The sequence below is a fragment of the Gopherus evgoodei genome, chromosome 7 (genome assembly GCF_007399415.2).
Source record: "Gopherus evgoodei ecotype Sinaloan lineage chromosome 7, rGopEvg1_v1.p, whole genome shotgun sequence".
Taxonomy (NCBI): Eukaryota; Metazoa; Chordata; order Testudines; family Testudinidae; genus Gopherus; species Gopherus evgoodei.
Genome location: NC_044328.1, coordinates 22,755,764 through 22,764,625, shown reverse-complemented (window position 1 = coordinate 22,764,625; position 8,862 = coordinate 22,755,764). Strand labels below are relative to the sequence as shown.

At 42.4% G+C, this 8,862-nt stretch overlaps 1 pseudogene; it reads left to right on the top strand.

Moving 5' to 3' along the window:
• Window positions 1-4,740: 4,740 nt before the first annotated feature.
• Window positions 4,741-8,862, top strand: part of LOC115654518 — a 32,235-nt pseudogene continuing 28,113 nt past the window's right edge.

The following is an 8,862-nucleotide window of genomic DNA, read 5'->3' as shown; positions in this document are numbered from 1 at the left end:
AGAGAAATATGAAAGGTAGAGGGAGAGCAATATCAAATATATACAATATTTGTATTCAAACGTACAATTCCACTATTTTTCCTGATAATTATAAATAGATAAAATAAGTGGCATGTATTTCCAGCTGCCCACCAAGCTATTATTAATTGGCCGAGTTCTTGTAGGTTTTGGGGAAAGGCAAGTATTGGGTTTTAACCACTGAATTTCTTGTAATATGCAATAAATAGTCAGCAAAGGCCTCAAGCTAAAATTTAAAAAGTTCTCTTTAGAAATGTCAGACTCTTACTTATACACTAAATAACCACCACCTGCACACTTATCAGATCCTAATAATTCTGTACCAAATAGTCACTTATGTATATGTAGAAAAACCCTGCACCAACTACATGTGGACCCATCAGTATATAACAACATTGAACCATATACTTTTGTTTTACCTATTTAGAACAATATTACATGTAAAACCTGCATACCTTTTTAGTTTACCTGTACATTTTCAGGTTTGTTAAAAAAGAAAAGGGGTGAAATCCTGAACTTATTGAAATCACAGAGAGCTTTTCCATTGACTTCAAAGGGACCAGGATTTAATCCTAGCATTTTAGAAGGCAGAATGAATTCAGAAAGCTTTCATGTAACATGGAATAGATAAATTATTAGTTGAGTGTTATTATCTTGCATTTGTCTACATTTAATTTAATCTGCCATTTTTTTGCTAAATTGCCTAATTTTGTCAACTCCTCCCTAGAAACTACTAAAACACCACATTTTTCCCTTTTGTCAAAAAATGTTGCCATCATGCAGTTCATCCTTATTTCAGATTGTTAATAAATATTTTGAATAATAGTCTTGTCTATACTATTCCATGGGGCATCTGACTATTAACTTCTTTCCATGTTGAGGCCTGCACATTTATCTGTGCACAGTTTACTGTATCTCAACTAGATTTTAAACCATGACAGAATTTTTGAAAGTTTATGTAAATTACACCACTCATTTTGCATTATCTATTATTTTAAACTATCTTTCAAAGTAAAATTAAATGGCAGATTTAACTCTTATTAAACTTTCAGTGAACTCCAAATGGTCAAGAAAGGGTTTGATTAATGGGATGCGTTAATTCCTTGTTGGGAGAGAAATGAGTGAGTTGGACACAGGATACTGTATTCCTGTCTTAGTTTATTGACAACCATATACCATCTTGGGGCATGCCTACATGAAAACTTACAGTGCACACTAGGGAACTTTTAGTGCACATCAGCAGGGTCCACACAGACAGTTAGCAGATGGCATGCTGGAATGCTGTAGATTTAGACCCCATCTTGCTGCATAGTAAATGTTCATGTAGCCAAGCCTTTGGATAGGAAAATTAGGCCTTTCTACACAAGAAAATTATACTGATGTAACTGAACCCATTTAGAAATTGATTTTGTTAAATGAGTACAGCACCCTTATGGACAATTTCATTTTGGTTTATGAATGTCTTATATGCATATTACATTAAAAAATGTTAAAAGAACATTAAGATTGCAAAATCAAGGACTCAAAGGTTAGGAAATCGAGAATTAAGATTGCTTTAATTCAGCCTGCTTGTGCATATGCATTATGATGCAGTCTTTAATTATGTGATTAAACTTTATTTTTTTCCACAAGACCCTGCCTCATTCAAAGCACAGGATGGATGTTGTTCTCCAATTAGCAACTATTCAATATTTTATTTATCCTAACTGTTCAGTGAGTCTTATTTACTGCACAAATTCAAACCTACTCTGAAGACAGAATCAAATAATTTCCTCTGTGGCAGGGGTTCTCAGCCTTTTTCTTTCTGAGCCTCTTCCACCCAACGTACTATAAAAGCTCCATGACCCAGCTGTGCCACAACAACTGTTTTTCTACATATAAAAACCAGAGCCAGTGTTAGGGGGTGGCAAGTAGGGCAATTGCCTGGGGCACCACGCCACGGGGTGCACCATGAAGCTAAGTTGCTCAGGCTACAGCTTCAGCCGCAAGTGGTGGAGCTCAGGGTCCTGTGTTGCAGTCCCACATGGTGGGTCTTCAGCTTTCTGCAATGGGCTGTACCAAGTCTAATGTCAGCCATGCTTGGCGGCCCCCTGAGTCCTGCTTTCAGCCCCCCAAAGGGCTCTGGACTCCTTATTGAGAACTGCTGCTCTGTGGCACTCATACTTTTAGTATATAAGTGCTTCATAAACATTAAATAATTAATCTTCACAATAACCCTATGAAATGAGGGGGTGGTATAATACCCATTTTATGAAACTAAGGTCAAAGATTATGGTCAAAAGTTTCCATTAATTTTGAATACCCAATTTGAGACAACTAGGACCTGATTCTTCCAAGAACTTGGCATTATAAAGCCCTTTGTATGTTCAAAGCACAGCTCCCATGACTTCAGTTGCAGCTGTAAGTGCTCAGCACTTCTGCAAATCAGACCACAGGGCAACAAGTCAAGCAAACAGTGACCTGTGATCCGTTTGGTAGAAGTGACTTGACTAGTATCCCACAGGAAGTTGCATGATAGTGACAGGGATATAATCCAGTTCTCCAAGGCAGCATAGAACTACCTAACCATGAAGCCACCCTTTCTCTTCCTGCAGCGCCCTACTTCATTCACTGCACACCTTCCAACTTCTGCAACAAACGAAGCAGGAGTCACACACACACACACACACACACACACACACACACACACACACACACACACACACACACACACACACACACACACACACACACACCCCTTATTCAGTCCCAGAGCAGGTCTCGTGTACTGAATGAATCAGAGACCCTGTGGAAAAAATAGCATGTGATCGTGAAATTAAAGAATATATCATAATGCATGCACACAAGGGGGCCAAATTAAGATTGCAATCTTATTTCTTGCATTTTCTAACCTTTTGTTGCTTGACTTTGAAAACTTAATAATTTTCTTTTTAAAGTTTCTAGGTTTTAAAAAATGCAAACTGAAAAAAAAAACCCCAGAAATCCCATTATGTGGCACCATTTTGACCCAGATATGGATTGGAACTTTTAGATCCACCACGCAGACCCTTGCTACTTGATCTAACAGACTAACCAATAGCAACAGTAAGTTATCATCTCTTATGTGGACCATCACTAGAGGAGAATGGGACACACATTTTGCCAGTATGTTTCACGGATGTTTGCTGACAACAGAGGAATGGTGAGACTCAGGAATCTTGAGTTCCAGTCCAGGCACTGGAAGGAAGTGTGACTTAGTGGGAAGAGAATTTTCTGGTCATTTCCGCCACGTTTGAGCTTTTCTGCCCTATCCCCTCTAACATGGACCTGTTCCAGTCCAGGCTTCTGGTTCCAGTCCCACTCTTTTTACCTTCCCAGTCCCAGGCTCCACTCCTCGGGCTTCTCATGATTTTTAAGCATAGGGGAACTTAAATTCATAACTTTGCTAGACACTAAAAATCATGGACTCAGAGACACTGGCTTTATGTCTCCTACAAAAATAACTCACTAACCCCCCTTTGTCCTGTAACTCCAGAGGTATTGCCAACTTCATCTTGAATGGTCTCTCACAATATATGTTAATGCCTTAAGAATCTGTTCCACCTTGTACTTAGCTGTAACACTCTGGTTACCTTTCCCACAGGGCAGGTCTACACTAGAAACTTGCATCAGTGCAGCTGCATTGCTATAGCGCTTCTGGTGAAGACACTCTAAACCAATGGGAGAGCTCTTTCCTGTCTGCTTAATAATTCCACCTCTGCAAGAGACAGTAGCTACATTGGTGGGAGAAGCTCTCCCACTGACATAGCACTGTCTACACAGAGGGTTAAGGCTGGTATAGCTACATCACTCAGGGGTGTGGATTTTTACCGAACTAAGTGTGTAGTGTAGACCTGTCCCCAGGACCTGACGAGCCCTGTGTAGTTCAAAAGCTTGTGTCTTTCATCAACAGAAACTGGTCCAATAAAAGATAATACCTCACCAATCTTGTCTCTTTCATAACCATTCTAGTAGCAGTCTCATCTTCTAAGTGTATATTTCTAAAAAGTTAATGATTTCAAATCTTTAGCACTTTTGTTACAATATAACATTTTACTCATTCATGATGCAGATCCCATCATACAAAGCTTCATTTTTGTAGTGCAGGTGTAATACAAAGTAGACTTAAAACCTTAACATGAAACTTAAAGCCTAAAATCAAACAGTAGTACTGGTTGAAATATTTTTATTATATAGTTTTTTTCAACAAAAATGTGAGTTTTGTCAAAAATGAAGTTTTTCACCAGAAGGTTGTTTGACAACATTTTTTATTTAAAACATTGAATTTCATTTTTCTTAATTGTAGGGTTTTTTATTTTGAAATATTGGGAAAATTCCCACATTCTCTGTCTCCCCTGTCCCCGTCCCCTTTTCTTTTCCCCTGGAAATTTTTGTAAAAAAGTCAGAAAGTGGGTTAAAAACACTGTTACTTTTAACTTTTTTGCACTGGAAGATTGTGGGAAAAGTGAGAGAAAGTAGCATTTCTCCACTTTTACTCCCCCCCTCCACCTATCCACTGAAAAAGCACTCCTTCCTTAGCCACCCTATTTTCTCTAATATTTTTATGTTTTTTTCACTAGAGAAAGAGAGGGAAAAAGTTTTGGAAATGGTTTTGTTTTGTTTTAAGTGAGAGATGGAGGAGATTTTTTTCTTGCAAAAAACAAATTAAATTAAAACTTCATTTTCTTTCAAAACTTGTCCACTGTTCTTCTGAGCTGCTATGGAGTCATCTTAGATGAAGCTCATGAAAGAACAGTTGCCACTGATGTATTACTTGGAGTTCTTAAAGATGTTTTCATATCAAGACCAGGGCTGAAGTTGCTAATAGTTCTCTCTCTTCACATGTCCAGCAAATGTCAGACTTATTATGGTAGCATCCCCCTCATAAGAGTGGAAAACAAACACTATGCAGAAGTTGTGTACACCTGCAGCATTCAGAAAGACCATTTCCTTTCTGCTTTAAGATTGCTCTTTGAGATACATCATACAAAAGAGAGGGACGATATTGTGATCTTTCCAGCATGTGAGCAAGTAAGTGATTGATGTGAACAGAGAAGCAATCAGAGATGGTTGAGTCAATCTATAATCTGTTCTCCTAGGCCTTTACATGAATTATAAACCTACTGTTACCATGAGTTAGCTGAGGCATTGAACATTCCCACACTGCATTTACCATTACAGCTCCCCTCCTTCCACATATAACACGTTCCTAGAGATAAGCTTGGCTGCACCTTCTGCTGTGTGCTATATGCAGCATAGACAAGCACAGCGAAGTATCATTCATTGTGAATAGCCATACATGCCCTTCTGCTATGTTGTGTGGAGGGTAGCAAAAAGTGGCACACTAGGGCCCAAGACCACAGCTGCACAGGAGTGGATACTGCAGAGGCCTCACTGCTGCCACTCCATAGAACATCAGCTTTGTAGCGGGGATGGTTGGGGGCGGAGGTAGGAAATAGCTGCTCTCTATGGCATGTTCCCTGATCTGCTCTGATTTCTAGCTGAAGTCTTCCCAGAAATTATTTCTAGTTGCACTTCCCTTTATGGCTGAAAACTCTCCAGGTCTGGTCAGTGAACCCACCAACATAAACCCTATGGCACGACAGATGAGGTCATCTTGGCTGTCTGCATGGATGTAAATGTTCTCAGTGAGTGACTAACATCTGTACGGCTATCATGACATCTATGAGTTTGAACTAAAAACTCTCGCTAGTTCGGGTGCTGTTTCATGGTTGTGTGCTGCTTGCTGCTCACGTGCCTATACCTTGCTGGAAAGGTGACAGGCACAGGCAGGGCAGCCCCAAGAGAGCCCATGGACTGGAAGGAAACCCAAGACAGACAGTATTGCAGCAGGGGCAAAGGGGCTCACAAGTACATGGACTGCTACTTCCCAGGGTGGTGTGTTTAATAACCTAAGGCATAACCCAGGGCAGCCTCATGGACCAAGGGAGGCAAATGATCATAGAAAAGTGTCCATGCACTCACGTGAGTAGGCTGTGTGCATTAATGGGTGGTCAGCTAAGATGTGCAGCAAATGCTCAGTGACGTTGTTTCTGAGGTTTTCTCCACAGCATTGCAACACTTCAAAGGGCGCAAGATCACTACAAAAACAGGATGTTTTCTTCCACCTAACACAAGGGACGGCGGTAATGCTGATCCCAGGGGTGAGTGTTATCTAAACCACACAGAGGTTAGGGAAAGGGGTGGCAGAGGTGGTATCTGGCCTTCCAGCCTGGCAGTTGCAGGGGCCACAGCCAGGTCCAGGGACCATGCTCAACCAGTCATCCAGTGAGTTCACCTAAGGGGAACAGGAGTCAGCTGATTGGGGTATTAAATACTCTGGAAGGTCGAGAACCATGGGTAGAACCACCTAGGGGTGGCACCTTCAGTGGGAGACACTGACGGTATTACACAGCTGCTGCAAGCTAATTTGCAATTACAACAGCAACTTCAGGCAGCTAGATGTGAGGGGTTTGCACAGGGTGACAGGGTAGGCCCAGCATGGGCTCAAGTTTCAGCAGCAGAACAAGGAAGGGGCACATGGCAACTCATCGGCCATCAGAGCATGTAACCGCAGGGGACAGAGTAGACACTCCGGGGGGATCTATGGGGGAGCAGGGCTCTGCAGTACGGTTATGCCGGGGTAGCTTACACAATGGCAGTTCACCAACTCAGTGCAGCTAAATATAGAATCCCCACAGGCAATTTGTGCATGTAATATCCCTATGGCACAGGAAGGGACAGACAGTAAACATGGGCAAGGCAAGCAAAACCAGCGAACTGCCCAAGAGGCCAAGGGTGCCTAGAACATGAAAAAATTGGGAGGCTGCCCTCGTAGTCTAAGTGGGCGTTATGGTACAGGCCTACACAGACAGCAGCCCAGCCTTTGTTAATTAGACGAATATAATTAGGCAGGCACCCAGTATGTTTGGAGGCATGTCATAAGCAGTTTCCATTAAGGGCAGCAACACAAACTGGAATAAGGTGGCATCACAGACTGTGATTCCAGGGCATAACACCAAGGGTGCCAAGGGTTTGGTCATACTGGAACAAGCCCAAAAAGGGCCCTGGGCACGTAATAGTATTTGCTGGGTATTTAATAATGGTGGTTGTTTAACACGCCTACCGCCGGCAATTTTATTTCAACAAGGCTATGCCCATGGACTGTTCAGTATCCTGTGCAGCTTTTCAGAAATTTAGTACAATGTTGCACTGGGGCAGTGGCACAATCAGCGGGACTAAACCAAATAGTGCATTATTTGCACAATTTTTGTCCGCAGGGCGAGCTGGGTCATATGAGTGTTTTCACCTGTTGGACATATTTCAGGCCCTGGCTAAATAGTTGGGGAAACCTCTAGCGAAGGGCAAAACAGAAGGCCCTTTTCACAACATTAACCTACCTGGACTTTGAGCTGAACTTTGCTTGCAATGTTGTTGCAACGGGAAGGGCTTTTTGTGCCCAGCTGGCAGTGGCACTGGCTGGCACAGCCAGACCACACAATTACATATGAGTCACTACACAGATGTAGTAAGACTTGTGGGTGTGGAAAAGTTTTCTAGGTCAATTTAAGGGGGTATCATTGTGGAGCTACAAATGATTATTAATTTGGGTCTAATATACATGTGTGCCGTTGGTGTGACAATATGGCAGTGGTATACATTATCAATCACCAAACTTCCAGATTGAACAAGATTGGAAAGTTGGTAACAGCATTTGTTCTCCAACGCTTAACCTTCAACATCTGTTTTTCCTTCCAAGCACGTGCCGGGCATGGATAATGGCATAGCAGACACCTTGTCTCATTTCAAGTTTGCCGCGGGCTCTCTGGAACCTCGGAATGTCGAAATGGAGATTTTTTGGCTCCACCTTACAAGTTGTTTATTTTGTTTTCTTTTAAGGAGTCTTGTCAATACAAGGATCCAGAGAATGGGTCGCCTATGCGGCCCTCTGTTAAGAGCAGTTGCTGCAGTATCCGGTCAAGGACAATGCAGCTGCTGGTGTCCCTTCACGAGCATACATAGGACAATGGGTTCTTTCTCCCTAGTAGGGCTGCCAGCCAATAGGCCATTTGCAGATGTCTGGGAACCTGGTGGGGTTGGAGGGGAGGCAGCCAAGCAAATGGCTGGCGCCTCCTTGTGGTGGATGTTCAGTGCAGGTACTCCTTAGGGAAGGCAGCCAAGGACTTAAAAGGAGGTATTGGATAAAGAAACAGAATGGGGGAGGGAGTTCGGGGACTCCCATGACTGGTACGGCAGGGAGCCAACCCCTCTCCCCCCTGTTCTCATAGCCCTCCTTAAGCCTCTTGTGAGGCTGGTAGATGGTAAGGTCCAAGCCATGGGTTGGTTGGGGGACCTGGATGGAAACAAAGGGGGGCTGGTGGAAGCCCTGGAGAATTGGTGTGAATAATCATGGATTAAACAAAGGGGAAGTGGGGGGGGTTGAAAGCCCTGGAGAATTGATTAGAATAAGCATGGTTTTGCCTGCACTGTACACTTTATCTGCCGGGTAGTCCCAGATATCTATATAAGAAAGTTGTGTCCTGCTTAAAACCCATAACAAGTCTCCTGTCCTTCTTGCGGTATATCCAGACATTATGTGCTAACTACTTATGATAAACTATCGTTCAATCTTGTATTTATCTGCAACACTCTTAGCATCTTTCCCCGACCTGAAAAAGAGCTCTGTGTAGGTCAAAAGCTTGTCTCTCTTGCCAACAAAAGTTGGTCCAATAAAAGATATTACCTTACATACCTTGTCTCTCTTACAGTACTTAGTATATCCAGCAGACTCCTCAATGAAAGCTGCCTATTAGAAAAACCCAACTG